Raw genomic sequence first — 15,890 nt, forward strand, 5'->3', positions numbered from 1 at the left:
GATAACATGGGGAGAAATGCCAGATATAGGTGATGGAGAGGAAGGCAGCAAACCACATTGCCATATATGTACCTATGCAACAATCTTGCATGTTCTTCACATGTACCCCAAAACCTAAAATGCAATAAAATATATATTAAAAAAAAAAAAGATGACATTGGTGAATTCAACCAGATGAGGCTGGAATAAAGGGAGTGACTGACAGATATGGATGCTTTGGAAACTGATTCCTAATAGTCTTACAGGTTAAAAAAAAAAATTAACTTCGACTAACTGTAAATGTAGTTAGTATCACAAATTAGAACCACCAAAGAATTCTCAAGTCTATCTGTTAATTAGAAGTAGGACCCAATCTGAATAAATAAAACAAGAAGAAGAGAAATAATACAGAACAGTTCCTTGTCAAAGCACAGGACATAGAAGATAGGATGCCAAAGTAAATACATGACATTGAGGAAGTAACTCCTTGAATCTACTGCTCTCAAGCAAGGAATGACTGTGAGAACAGTATCAAAGTAACTAATGCAGGCCAAGTGTGGTGGCTCACGCCTGTAATCTCAGCACTTTGGGAGGCCGAGGCAGGCCGATTACCTGAGGTCAGGAGTTCAAGACCAGCATGGCCAACATGGTGAAACCCCATCTCTACTAAAAATACAAAAATTAGCCAGGCGTGGTGGTGGGCACCTGTAATCCCTGCTATTCGGGAGACTGAGGCAGAAGAATCACTTAAACCCAGGAGGCAGAGGTTGCAGTGAGCCAAGATTGTGCCACTGCACTCCAGCCTGGGCAACAAGAGCAAGGCTCTGTCTCAAAACAACAACAGCAACAACAACAACAAGTAACTAATGCAGGCAAAAAAAAAAGCAAACCACTTGAAAAATATTCACACAAAAATAAACTGAGCCCCTCAATAGTGGTCATAAATGGGATAACTGAAAAACAAGTACGATGTACTCATCCCCACCCCAGTCTATTACAAATGCCAGGTCAAAATAGCACAAAATAAGCTGGATGCTTAACACTGTTGAAAGAAATCATGGTGAGGAGTAATGGATTTGAATTATTTAGGATAACAAGTTAAAAATCAGTCCAAACACAATTTTCTTTCTGAGCCAGCACCTATTACTGCAGACTCTCAGTTGTGCTGTGCAGACATCATTAATGAGCAATTTATTCAGATACAATTCTTTGCTCTATTAGAAATATTCTTATTTAGAGTTAATCAAAGATGATTTTCATTTACCATAAATGGCATCAAAATGCCATTTTGTGATTTCATGCTTATTTCACTTGTATGACTGGATAAAATAATTATAAAGGGCTTTGCCTGGCAAAAGTCAAAATCAGCCTGTCTTTATATAGACCAGTTTTGACTTCCTCTCCATTTACAGCAGCTTTTTTCCTCTAATTTTCCTCTCCCCAAACCATCTCTAGACACCCAACAGTACCAAGACTGGAAATTCTGCCCCACATCCATGTGAAGAATGTATTAACATTTGTGACTGCTCCCTCCAAGATTAGCCTATATCGCAGAGAACGGATAGTTCTTCGTTTCATTCCCTCATACCTCAAAATTGTAATGCCTTTCAGTTTTACTCCGTGGGAGCTGTCTCATTCTTCTTGAGATGGGGTAAATTTGTACATAATAAGAGCAAAAGGTCCAATGAGAAAGCTTAATTGTCCAATTAGATGTTATCAAAGCCTAATTGGTGGGAATAGAGTGGACCCTGTGACCTAATTCTTAAGAGGTCAATTGGGAGAAAAACATGTTTCCCACTAAATTCAACCACTTACAAAATCTTAGATATTAGGTCTGCAGAAGTACTTCTTTAAAAATAGCTGTCTGTAGAATTTTGTGATTTAAAAAATTACTGTAAATCAAACATCTCTTTTTAGGCTCTATGTATCACCAGCCATTTGGTTACATTTTATGATTATACAAATTTGGGCTACATATCAGAGCCAATAAAAGTCTTACATTTTACAGATTCTTCCAAGAAAAAGTGGACTATCAATCCAAACTGCTTATTTTTAGAATCAGATCCTTAAGGAAATTTTGTTAAGGTCCCTAACATAAGCTACATAAACTTTACATTAAAGCCACTGGGATCAAAAGGGAGAAAGGAAGGGAAATAGCAATTATTGAGTTCTACAAGGCATGAGGCACATACTTTAGCTACTTTATGTATGGTTCAGCATTTGATTTTTCAGCCCTGTTAGGCAGATGTCATTGTCATTTTACAGAAGCTCAGAGATTGATTTTCTAAAGTCATCCAACAATTCACTGGCAGTGCAGTCCAATGACTCCAAAGTCTACAGGCTTTCCACCTCAAAAACACTGTCCTATTTATTAAATTTGAGGATGAAAAAAGATAAGCTTTGAGTAAAAAGGGCATTAAGAGTTTTTCTTCACATAATTTATCTGGCTCACTGATTCACTCCACCATCACGTCACCCACTCCCCACCATTACTCCACCTCTATCCTGTAGATCAAAGTGATTGTAATCAATAAATAGTGTGAATGATCAGAGCTCGGGGCCTTCACTGCCTCCACCAGAGTAATAGAGTGAGGGCCCCCAGTCCCACTGTCTCTCTTAATCTGTCTTTTTCTCATTCCTTTGTTGCCACTGAACTCAGGGTACCCATGGGTGATGTAGGGCTGGATCCCTACATTCTGATGCCCAACGTGGGGCTCATGGATCCCTACATTCTGGCACCCAATGTGTGGGGCTCATGGACTCCCCTACACTGGATCTTGCCATATGGTGTCCGCTTTTTAATTCATTCGCCACTCCTTGGTGGGAGCACTCAAGTTCCACCTGTGGTTGCACCCTTGGTTCAACTGGGCATGCTCAGGTTATGTGACCTTCGTGGTAACTGAAAATCAACTCAGAACTTTATTACATAAAAGTTGAATCAATTTGGTCTCGTGCAGTTACGTTCTCACAAATGTTGCTTTAGCTTAACAGTCATGATGTCAGCTGATCAAATGTCAAGAAGTTCCCTGGCCCAGGCTCTGGGTAAATAACAACCCAGGATTATTGCTAATGTCTTTGCACATCCTAATTACTGTCTTTAAATTTCTCCTTCCAAAAAAAATGAAATGAAAGAGTTTGCTCAAAATAATATTAATTTGATAACTCTAATAGATACTTATGTTTCTGTTCTTCTAAATTTGTTGGGTAAATTTGTTCCATAGTCCATCCTATTTACACATGCAAACTTCCAGTTAGATATGTAGGACCAGAAAATGAGGGGAGCCCTGGGTTTCATTCCATGGGGAGAACCCAGGGCCAGCAGCGTAGCTGGAGCAGGAGCTATGGCTCCGACAGTCTAGGCAGATAAGACTTCAAACTGCCTCACAGTTCCTCTGTGTGCCCAGGGACAGATGAAAAATCGACATATCAGACATGTATTAGGAATGACCTAGATTGTGAAGACCAGTCAGGATGATGGATGGCTCATGTCAGCAGACAACTGTATGAGCAAAGATTTTGAGGGTCAGATCTGTTGCCGTAGCACCCCCACTAAAGTCTGTGACTCTGTAAGCTCTTGAAATATAGAGAATCCTAGAATGAAGGAAAGAGAAATCTTTACGTTGGCTGAGATGATGTGTCTGCTCGGGAAAGGGAATTGGCTCAAAGTATAACTTTTGTTGAATACAAAAATAAAAACAAATAGTGCATGTATTACATTTCAAGTGCTTTATATGAGTTAAATCAACTGATCCTCAGAAAAAAAATTATTTTCATTGCCAGTTTACACAGATGTAAACAGAGACATTTTACGGAAGAGGAAAAAAAGTTAAATAACTTGTCCAAGGTCACACAGCAAATAAGTAGCAAAGTTGGAATTTGAATCAGGTAGTGAGGGGAGCAGGGAAGTGCTGGGTAGAGAAAAGCAGGTCCCTGGCTAGGACTCCATGCCCACAGACCTAGGTGAGGACAGGCACTCCTGCTTTCGCACCCAAGTGTTGCATTTTCCAAGACCACCTTGGCCCACCATGCCCCCATCCTGGGCTTATAAAAACCGGAGACCCTAGTGGACAGACATGCAGGTGGCCAGACATCAAGGGGAGCACATCAGTGGGAAAAGAAGCTGCAGGACATCGTGGGGAACACATTGGTGGAAGAAGACACAGGCTTTTTCTCGATAAGGTTGTCGAGAGCACACCAGCGTTAAAACTCGCCAGCGTTAGAGCACACTGACAGGCACTGCCACGCTAGTAGGTCATCAACCTGTGGGAACAGGCAGAGTTTGGCAGAGGCAATTGGAGGAGAGCAAGACGGGGCCACTGAGCAGCCAGACTCCAGAGGAAAACCATCTCCCTTCTGGCTCCCCCATCCCCTGAGAGCTACTTTTACTCAATAAAACTTTGCACTCATTCTCCAAGCCCACGTGTGATCCCATTCTTCTGGTATAGCAAGGCAAGAACCCAGGATACAGAAAGCCCTCTGTCCTTGGGACAAGGTAGAGGGTCTAATTGACCTGGTTAATGCAGGCCACCTATAGACAGCAAACTAAAGGAGCCCCCTTTAACACAGGTGCACTGGGGCTTCAGCTGTAAACATTCACCCCTAGACACTGTCGGAGCCCCACAGCCTGCCAGTGTGTATGCTTCCTTAGAGGTCTGAACACCTGAGCATGGAAGAAGCGAGCCACTCCCCCCTTCCCCTCCCTCTGAGGGGGACAAGGAAAGCTTTCCCATTTCAGTGTCATTATTTATTAGCATTACGAATAACATAAACTACTTAATTGCCACTTTTTGCAGTTATCAACGCATAGTGCTATTTTCCAAAAAAAGACAATAGTTTCCTAATTCATTAACCTAAAAAAAACTACAGGAAATAAGATCAGGACAGGCGTGGCGGCTCATGCCTGTAATCGCAGCACTTGAGGTGGAGGTGGGAGGATTGCTGGAGGCCAGGAGTTTGAGACTCACTGGCAACATGGTAAAACCCCATCTCTACTGAAAATAGAAAAATTAGCCAGGTGTGGTGGTGCATGTTTGTAGTCCTAGCTACTTGGGAGGCTGAGGCAGGAGAATCACCTGAACCTGGGAGGCAGAGGTGGCAGTGTGCCACTACACTCCAGCCTGGGCAATAGAGCCAGACTCCATCTCAAACAAAATATAAACAAACAAATGATAAAAAGATCATGAAACTAACAATTGGTTTATGAGGTCTTTTTCTCTCAATAAATTGATTTCATTAGAAGCGCATTCTTGTGTTACGTGCAATTACTGGAAAATTCACCCAATAAAAATGTATGCCTTTGATATATTCAATGTTTTGTAGTTACTACAATTCATCAGTTAAGTGACGTTCTTTAATTAAAGGTCTATTTTTCAAATCAAGATGCTTTAACTCCTGCACTGACCATCTCTCTTTTGAAAATGAAAAGAAGACCCAACTTTAGAGAGTCCTGCCCTTTCTATCAAATTTATACTAACAAAACCACATCCAAATGGAAATAAAACTTTTTCTGAGCCATCGGTATCTTTAGCAAAATTAACAGTAACCAGAATAAAATATCTGCTCCTCACAATCATAACTAACACACCTCTGAAACATGTTTCATTGCCCCCAAACTGAGTTAGAATTGCTTTGACTACAGAAGAACCTGGAATTTTAACTAACCTTATATATATTAAAACTCACTGTCCACTCTTTTCTTACTTAACCTTTCCATAGTCAACGATCCACAAGAACCCTATTCCTTATACAAAATAAAATATAAATATGCAAGAATCTCATTAAAAACCAATTTGTTGGGCCGGGTGCGGTGGCTCAGGCCTGTAATCCCAGCACTTAGGGAGGCCGAGGCGGGTGGATCACGAGGTCAAGAGATCGAGACCATCCTGGTCAACATGGTGAAACCCCATCTCTACTAAAAATACAAAAAATTAGCTGGGCATGGTGGCGCGTGCCTGTAATCCCAGCTACTCGGGAGGCTGAGGCAGGAGAATTGCCTGAACCCAGGAGGCGGAGGTTGCAGTGAGCCGAGATCGTGCCATTGCACTCCAGCCTGGGTAACAAGAGCGAAACTCCGTCTCAAAAAAAACAATTTGTTGAGCTGTAGATTTGGTTATTATTTAAATTCAAGCATAGGCTTCATGTTGAGCAAGATGGATGCTACATTTCAATAACCATAACCTAGTACCCTATTACAGGGCCTTGATTTCTTGATGAGTGGCACTCCTTGAATTTTGTTAGCTGATTAACAAAAGGTAAAGTCCTCGTAGAAGGGAGAAAGGAGAGCAAGGAGACACCCAGATGTAATGCAGATTTAAGTACAGCTTGGGCTACATTTATTTGGAATAAATCCAGTTACTATTGTGGCAAAGCTGTCCCTTGAGATCATCAGGAAGAAAACAGGTCGCCTTGTGTATGGAATTGCTTATGTATGTTTCAGAGGTAATTAAAAGTTTCCTTTCTCTCCGTTTCTTTCTGTGCCATTAATGTGCATTTCATATATGCCTGATACTATGGATTAAAACCCCCAAATGAATCATTAGAGGCAGTCCCTAAATTATAAACAGGCTTAGAATTCTAAGCAACGTTTTATTTGGACTTTGTAATTTGTTGTGTTTTTTTGTTTGTTTGAGATGGAGTCTTGCTCTGTCACCCAGGCTAGAGTGCAGTGGCGCTATCTCGGCTCACTGCAACCTCCGCCTCCCAGGTTCAAGAGATTCTCCTGCCTCAGTCTCCCAAGTAGCTGCAATTACAGACGCCTGCCTCCGTGCCTGTTTCACCATCACCCATGTTGGCCAGGCTGGTCTCGAACTCCTGACCTCGTGATTCACCGGCCTCGGCCTCCCAAAGTGCTGGGATTACAGGTGTGAGCTACCACACCCAGCCCTGTAATTTGTTTTCTTACAGAAACATTAATTGAAGTGGTTCTGAGGTGAGTTAATATGTATGCTATGTATTATACAAAGGAAATAATGAAAATTTATAACAAATTTTTTTAAATATTCAGTCATAAAATAAAACAAGTAGAAAATATACTAAATTATTAAATACATATAACTGTGTAATAGTAATTAAATAAAAATGCATGAAACAAATTAATAAACTGAATAAATATGTTTTATCTTATTTTAATGATTATAGTGGAGGAAAGTAGTATTTATAGTAAGTAAAATGAGTACTCCATTGACATTATCGGATCAAAAAGCCTGGCATTTAATGGAGTTTCAATGTTCTTTTTTAAAATTGTAATAAATACTTAGAAAATGCCCATCACATGTGAGGTTGGCTCTTTGCTAGGTTTTATGATAATACTAGTCCTTAAGGAGCTCACAGTCTTGTTTAATAAACATTCTTTTTTTTTTTTTTTTTTTTCAGAATAATACCAAGAAGATTTATTTTTATAGTTAACTAACAAAATACTATAAAGGTAATATGTTTGTTCTAAGTCCTTTTGTTCATATATTCATAAATGATTTAAGCTTACTGTCTTTGTATTTCCACCAATAATTCTCTGAAATGAAATTCGTTTGAAGGCATGCTATTTCACTCCTAACTTCTATTTTTTAATTTTTCCAAAATAAACAAATGTTACCTGAATTTGAAATGCCTTGATTGGAAATGTGTTAACTGGCATAGAGCCATTAGCATTTGTTAGCAAAATGAGATGGGAAATTTGGGTTGGCTACATTTCTGAACTTTCTCTTCATACATCTTGGTTGTTTGATTTGACATATGGAGTATATGACTTACAGTTTAAAAAGAGAAAAACAAGAACAAAATCTACTGAGGCTGGTACCACCAACCTTATGTTTCAGATGTGTTTGGGGTCCAAATATTGAATCTGGAGCCCGCCACAGCCAGATGACTTGTCACTAATGTTGACAACAAAAGACTTGAAGGAGCTTTGAAAACAATCAACTACCGGCTGGGCGTGGTGGCTCACGCCCGGAATCCCACCCCTTTGGGAGGCCAAGGCGAACAGATCACAAGGTCATGAGTTTGAGACCAGCCTGGCCAACAAGGTGAAACCTCATCTCTACTTAAAAAAAAAATATACAAAAATTAATGAGTCATGGTGGTGTGCACTTGTAATCCCAGCTACTCGGGAGGCTGAGGCAGAATTGCTTGAACCTGGGAGGTGGAGGTTGCAGTGAGCCAAGATCCTGCCACTGCACTCCAGCCTGGGTGACAACTGCACTCCAGCCTGGGTGACAGGGCAAGACTCTGTCAATAAAAGGAATGAAGGAAGGAAGGAAAGAAGGAAGAAAGGAAGGGAGGGAGGGAGGGAAATAGTCAACTACCTGGAGTTTGCAACAAAAACTGTGTGAGTTGGCACTTTCCACCTGATATATGTAGTCTATGGTTTTTCCTGGGTAAAGCTAGGATAGTGATACTAATAGTTGTACCTAATGGACTCTCTCTATATGCAGAAATTCTCGTAAGAGCTTTATATGAAGCTTACTTAATGTTGAGCTTTCATGCATGGCATACAGTCCAAGGATTTTTGTTTATTTTTTATCTGTCACAATCATTTTCCCGTTTCCTCTTGTCCGTATGTTGCAGAATTTACATATTATGTTTCAGAATCATTCTAATTTTAAAAAGGATTTATCCATGTATACTATCATTTTCACCTTTTCAAAAAATGATTGTTTCCACTTTTGTGTCATTATCATCATATTTATGTTCTTATTAATACTGAATCCACTACAGTAAATCTCTTTCTGCTTAAAACCACCAGATAAGGTTCTATTCACCAATCCAAAGTAAAGTTTATTTCACTCTTTTTATTCTTTCTACATCTTAGTTTTAGTTTCTCCATTTTTTTCTCATCTCTCTCACTTTGTCAATATACTTTCTCTTAGTTTTAGAAAAGGAGCATGGTAAAATGTAGCACGCACTATTCTTGTAGTCAAATAATAAGTTCAAACCTCAGTTCTTCTCCTCACAAGCTATATAACTCTAGACCGATAACTTAATATCTCATACATCTGGTTCTTCACCAGAAAAATAACTCCCAAGATTATAAAAATGAAATAATATTAGCACCTTAGCATGTTGAAAGAGCAGATGACATGAATATGAATGAGATTTTCTGTTCCTGTGAAATCAGTCTTTAGCCAGGAAGAGTTAGCATTCAGATTCTCCTAACCACTGTAAGCCCACAGCCTCAATGCCAGACTGTGATTTTGGACTCCGACTCCTGCATTCCTCCTTCATTCAAGTTCTAATTCAGGAGAAAGATTTACAGCATTTGCCTTGGAGCTGCAATATAGCCATCTGGGACCTCCTTGTGAGTGACCAGGACCCAGACCTAAGCCAGGTATAGGCAGATGGATGTGTGGAAGGTCTGTATCTAGAGCTTCTATCTGTAAATAGAAGAGTCTTCTATCTGTAAATCCTTCCCCCGGGTGAGAAAATGAGATGGGCCAGGCTTAGATATCAAAAAGTGAAAGAAAGACATTTTTTCCTAAATAAAAAGAGAAGTAGCCTGGGCAAAATGGTGAAACCCCACCTCTACCAAAAAAATTAAAAATACCTGGGAATAACGGCACACACCTGTAGTCCCAGCTACTTGGGAGGCTGAGGCAGGAGGATCACCTGAGCCCAGGAGGTCGAGGCTATGGTGAGCTGTGATAGTGCCACTGTACTCCAGCCCAGGAATAGAGTGAGATCCTGTTGAGATAGAGATAGAGAGAGAGAGAGAGAGAGAGAGAGAGACAGACAGACAATTGATGGGCCTTTAACCTATAGGACAGAGATTTCCCACTTGCACCATTCTCTTAAGAGAAATGGTGGATTCTTCCCTTCCAACATAGAGGAATATATCAAACTCCCAGAACTGGCCAACCACTTGAAAGTCCAACCAGTGTCCAGTCCAAGCAGACACAGTCCTTCCTGTGTATCAGGAAGGAAGTTAAAATTTAAAACATAGCAGCATAGTTAACCAAGTAAAAGCAAAAGACTCCTCGACTTTTTTGTTTGTTTGTTTTGAGATAGAGTCTCGCTTTGTCACCCAGGCTAGAGTGCAGTGGGGCAATCTCGGCTCACTACAATCTCCGCCTCCTGGGTTCAAGAGATTCTCCCGCCTCAGCCTCCCGAGTAGCTGGGATTACAGGCGCCTGCCACCAAGCCCGGCTAGTTTTTATTGTTTTTAATAGAGACGGTGTTTCGCCATGTTGGCCAGCCTGATCTCGAACTCCTGGCCTCAAGTGATCGACCCGCTTCAGCCTCCCAAAGTGCCGGGATTACATGTGTGAGCCACTGCACCTAGATGACTATTTCTGGAAGGAAAGTTTAGGGCGGCAAATAGAAGAACAGCAACAAAAGCTTTGCAAATAGAGAATCTCATAAGCTACAATTAGCTACTTGTAGCAAATCTGGATCCCAAAACCCTGATTAATCCTCATTTTTTCACTTAAAAAATACTAATCAGAGAATTAGTTCCAAGCATGCTATAAGCTAGGATAACGTATTAGTGAATAAGACAAAGTGTCTATCTTCGCGAAGCTTACATTCTTTCGAGGAAGAGCAAAAATAAACAAAGAAGCAAGTAATATCATTTCATAGAAAAACTAAAAATATGCAGGGTAAAAAAAATAAGAGGCCAGGAGCGATGGCTCACGCCTGTAATCCCAGCACTTTGGGAGGCCGAGGCGGGTGGATCACGAGGTCAAGAGATCAAGACCATCCTGGTCAACATGGTGAAACCCCGTCTCTACTAAAAATACAAAAAATTAGCTGGGCATGGTGGCGCGTGCCTGTAATCCCAGCTACTCGGGAGGCTGAGGCAGGAGAATTGCCTGAACCCAGGAGGCGGAGGTTGCGGTGAGCCGAGATTGCACCATTGCACTCCAGTCTGGGTAACAAGAGTGAAACTCCGTCTCCAAAAGAAAAGAAAAAAATAAATAAATAAAATAAGAGTCATTAGGCAGGTTAGTTGGAGGAAACTTATTCGAGAAGGTAACATTTGAACAGAGACCTATTTGTGTGAAAGAATAGTTCATGTAAAAACCTGGGAGAAGAATGATCCATGCTTTGAGGCGGAAAGGATCTTAGTGTGCTCAAAACACAGCTAATAGACAACTGGGGTGGAGGTAGAGAGAGAGGAAGACAGTGCTAGAAGAAAGGGTCCTAGACTAGCTCTCAATCTTGGTTACACATCAGAAACTTCTGGGAAGCTTTAAAATTTCCTATGCCCAGCTAAGTCAGTCTTGTCATATTCCCACGTTCCCAGGTGATTTCCCATGTACAGTCAAGATTGAGAATCTAGGCCCTTCTGGGCCAAGTTAGGATTTTAGGCTAGGTGTAATAGGGGGGTCACTAGAAATTTTTATTTTGTTCTTTCATTTTATTTTCTGTTTTTTTTTTTTTTTAAACAGTGGTATGTCATTATCTAACTTATATTTGCAAAAAATTATTGCAGTTCCAGTGGGCATGGGAGACAATAGAACTAAGTCAAAAGTAGAAGCGGGAACACCAACAACAGGCCGCTGTGGCCAATGTGGGCGAGAGATGAAGCTGCAGGACAAGAGGCAGCAGTGGAGGCCGTGGGAAGCAGTTGTGTTTGGAGTGTTTCATCAAGTCAAGAGCACGTGCTGATGAATGGAGACAGATTTGAGAACAGAAAATCAAGGATGACGTCTAGGTTTTAATACTGAGCAACTGGATGTAGGTGATGCCACTTACTGAGTCAGGTTGTAGAGTCTCCTAAACTTGGAGCTAGATCAATTTTGAGACAGAAACCAAACAAGACAATGTTGTTGATTCATTATGCCTTGTCAAATGCAATTCCTCAGCATATATAAACATAATTCACACTGCTTTTCCTTCCTCTGCCTGGAGATATAAGTCATGAGGCAGAGAGGAGCTGGCATTTCTCTCTCAATGATCAGGGTGCTGTAAGAAGTTGTGCGTGCTTCTTACGTTTTTGTAGGGATGAGTTGCAAATTGCTTCAGGAAATGACAGTTTCTGAAACGTTTGGATTAGGTTTCCTGGAGCAGAGAATTTGGGGTGAGACAGTGGGTTTATGATTAAACTATCCTTTTTTTTCTTTTCCATCTCTGCCTATGGCATAGTCCTGTTACACCTTCATGCTTAAATCGTATAGGCTATCACTTCAACTCTGTTTTGCTTTCTTGGCAAAACAGTTTTATTGTGGAGATAGATTAACATATCAAATGAGCAAAGAAACAATTCCTAAACAAAGAGGATTTAAGCACGTGACAGGAATTAATCTCCCTTCAGGCAGATAGATAGGTAGATATCTAAGAAACAGACAAAGTTGCCTACTTGGCATACCTTACTTAAGAGTAATGAGTTGTGGGTACACACACTACAGAAATGAATGCTAATGTCTACCTGAGAACATGTGCAAACATACTAGTAGCCCAAACTGGAAACAATGCAATCAATCCATACCACAGCAGATAAATAAGCTGTAGAACAATGTGCTACACAAGAATGAAAAAGAAGGAACTATAGCTACGTGCAGTGATGTAGATGAATTTCACAGACGTATTATTGAAAAAAAGAAGCCACACACAAAAGAATGTAAACTGTAGGCTGGGCACGGTGGCTCATACCTGTAATCCCAGCACTTTGGGAGGCCGAGGCTGGCAGATCACCTGAGGTCAGGAGTTTGAGACCAACCTGGCCAACATGGTGAAATCCCGTCTCTACTAAAAATACAAAAATTAGCCAGGCATGGTGGCGGGTGCCTGTAATCCCAGCTGCTCCAGAGGCTGAGGCAGGAGAATCACTTGAACCCGGGAGATGGAGGTTACAATGAGCCAGGATCATGCCATTGCACTCCAGCCTGGGTGACAGAAAAAGACTCCATCACAAAATAAACACAAAAAGAAGTAGACTGTATAATTTCTTGTGTGTCAAGTTCAAGAGCAGGCAAACTGTTCTGTAGTGACAGAGATAACAACAGGGCTTATTTTTGGAAGGAGGTAGAAATTAACTAAGAGCAGATGCTGAAAATGTTCTATAACTTGATCTAAGTGGTGATTACTTTTTACACATAAAAATTCATCAAGTTATATACTTGGTATTTGCACACTCATACATACGCACATGTATGACATACTTTTATACATTCTATAAAAATATATACGTAAGCTATAGATACAAATGTAGTATAACTTATATACTTCAATAAAAGTGAGTATTGAAAATAATCTATATGGTCCCAGCCTGGCCAACATAGCAAACTCCCATCTCTACTAAAAAAATTAAAAAATTAGCCAGGCATGATGGCACATGCCTATAATCCCAGCTACTTGGGAAGCTGAGGCACCAGAATTGCTTGAACCTAGGAGTCAGAGGTTGCAGTAAGCCGAGATCATGCCACTGTACTCCAGCCTGGCTGACAGAGCAGGACTCTGTCAAAAAAAAAAAAAAAAGTCATAACTTCTAGTAATTAAGTTCTCACAAGAAAAAATACTTGCAAAGCAAGTACCAGGAATCAGGCTCCACTACAGATTTTTCTGAGAATAGAGCTCATCATACACATATTATATATGAACAACTAATTTCAAGTATCTATACAATTATACTGAGGCCCAGGAGTGATATTCTATTGGTTTGTTTGCTTGTTTGTTTGAGATAGAGTCTTGCTCTGCCACCCAGGCCAGAGTGCAATGGCGAGATCTCGGCTCACTGCAACCTCCGCCTCCTGGGTTCAAGCAATTCTCCTGCCTCAGCCTCTTGGGTAGCTGAGATTACAGACGCATGCCACCACGCCCAGGTAATTTTTGTATTTTTAGTAGAGATGGGATTTCAGCATGTTGGTCAGGCTGGTCTCAAACTCCTGACCTCAGGTGGTCTACCCGCCTCAGCCTCCCAAAGTGCTGGGATTAGACGAGCCACCACGCCTGGCCCAAACGATTTATTTTTGATTCATTAGCACTAGCTAATCAGAAAGGATACCCAGACTATCAGAAGAGACACCAGCTTTTATGACAGAACTGCGTGAACTGCCCAGACATCTCTCCTCTGACTTTTATGAAGACAATAAAAGAATCCACCAAAAAAACTGGAATTCTTGGAAAAACAGAGGCTTTTATTGGGAAGATAAGCTAACACATCAAATAAGCGAGGAAACAATGAAATGAAATGAAAACTTTCTACAATATGAAAAATATAGTTTTATACTATAAACAACAATGTTGATATAGTGGGTTCAAACATACGCAGGCTGACGACTCCAGGGTATTTGTCTCACCCATGCTGCTGTGCTGCCTTTGCACCAGGACATCAGGATATGTTTCTGAATTTCCTCATTAGGAAGCTTAGCCTGTGCTTGCACTCTTTCAAATATATATATATGTATATATTTGTGCATATATATGTATGTGTATATATACATATATATGTGTGTGTATATATACATATATATATATATTTTTGAGACAGAGTTTAGCTCTTGTTGGCCAGGCTGGAGTGCAATGGTGTAGTCTTGGCTCACTGCAACCTCCACCTCCCAGGTTCAAGCGATTCTCCTGCCTCAGCCTCCCAAGTAACTGGGATTACAGGCATGCACCACCACATCTGGCTAATTTTTTTATTTTTAGTAGAGATGGGTTTTCACCAAGTTGGCCAAGCTAGTCTTGAACTCCTGACCTGAAGTGATCCACCTGCCTTGGCCTCCCAAAGTGCTGGGATTACAGGCATGAGCCACGACACCCAGCCTCAAATATATATTTTTAAGCACTAGTCTCTATCAGCTAACTTATATGAAAGGTTTGCTCTTCTCATTAGACTCTGGGTATGACTGCATGGTGCTTCACCTCTGCATTTTCTTTTTCTTTTCCTTTTGAGACAGGGTCTTACTCTGTCACTCAGGCTGGAGTGCAGTGGCATGATCACCACTCGCTGCAGCCTCAACCTCCCTGGGCTCAAGCCATCCTCCCATCTCAGCCTTCTGAGTAGCTAGGACCAGAAGCACATACTACCATGCCTGGCTAAGTTTTACAGTTTTTGTAGAGAAGTGGTTTCGCCGTGTTCCCCAGGCTGGTCTCAAACTCACGTGCTTGAGACTCAGCTGTATAACGTTCTGGGACTACTGGTGTAAGCCGCTGTGCCCAGCCCCAGCTCTGGATTTTCAACTGAACCCTGGGTATCTGTAATTCCTCCAAGGTACTACATTTTTCTAGGCAGTGTGGTGGGGAACTTCGGCTTTTAAAGTCACTCTGACAAGAAGGTCTCCTGCACCTCCTTCACTAGGCAGCCTCAACTCAAGTATGCTATCACACTTCCTATTAATCACCATTAAACAGTCTCTTCTACCCTGAGAATAGTGCCTTAGACAGCTACCATTTGATCACTTCCTACTCAATATTGTATATGTCATACCTGCATTCATCAGATGAGTTTTGAAGGTTAACTACTTCATTTCTAATTCTCCAAAAATTATTACATTTACTTTATGTCAGATAAATGAGAATGTTTACAACCAACAGATAAAAAAGGGTAATTTATATCCAAGTATCTAATATCTAAAAACCTTCTTTGTGAAGAAATGTCTCATATTTAAATAACCTAATATTGGCTGGGCGCAGTGGCTCATGCCTGTAATCCCAGCACTTTGGGAGGCTAAAGCAGGCAGATCACTTGAGGTTAGGGGTTCGAGATCAGCCTGGCCAAATGGCAAAACACTTCTGTAATAAAATACAAAGTTATCTGGGTGTGGTGGCATGCACTTGTAATCCCAGCTACTCAGGAGGCTGAGGTGGGAGAATCTCTTGGACCCAGGAAGTGGAGGTTACAGTGAGCTGAGATTGCACCACTGCACTCCAGCCTGGGTAAGAGAGCAAGACTCCGTCTCAAAACAAACAAATAAATACAAATAAAAAATAACCTAATATTTTGGGCTTCATCTTAACCAGGTTTTCTTTCATATTGTAGT

Source organism: Aotus nancymaae, unplaced genomic scaffold, assembly GCF_030222135.1.
Source record: "Aotus nancymaae isolate 86718 unplaced genomic scaffold, 86718_ANA_hifiasm-v0.15.2.pri h1tg000115l, whole genome shotgun sequence".
In the NCBI taxonomy this organism is placed as follows: Eukaryota; Metazoa; Chordata; class Mammalia; order Primates; family Aotidae; genus Aotus; species Aotus nancymaae.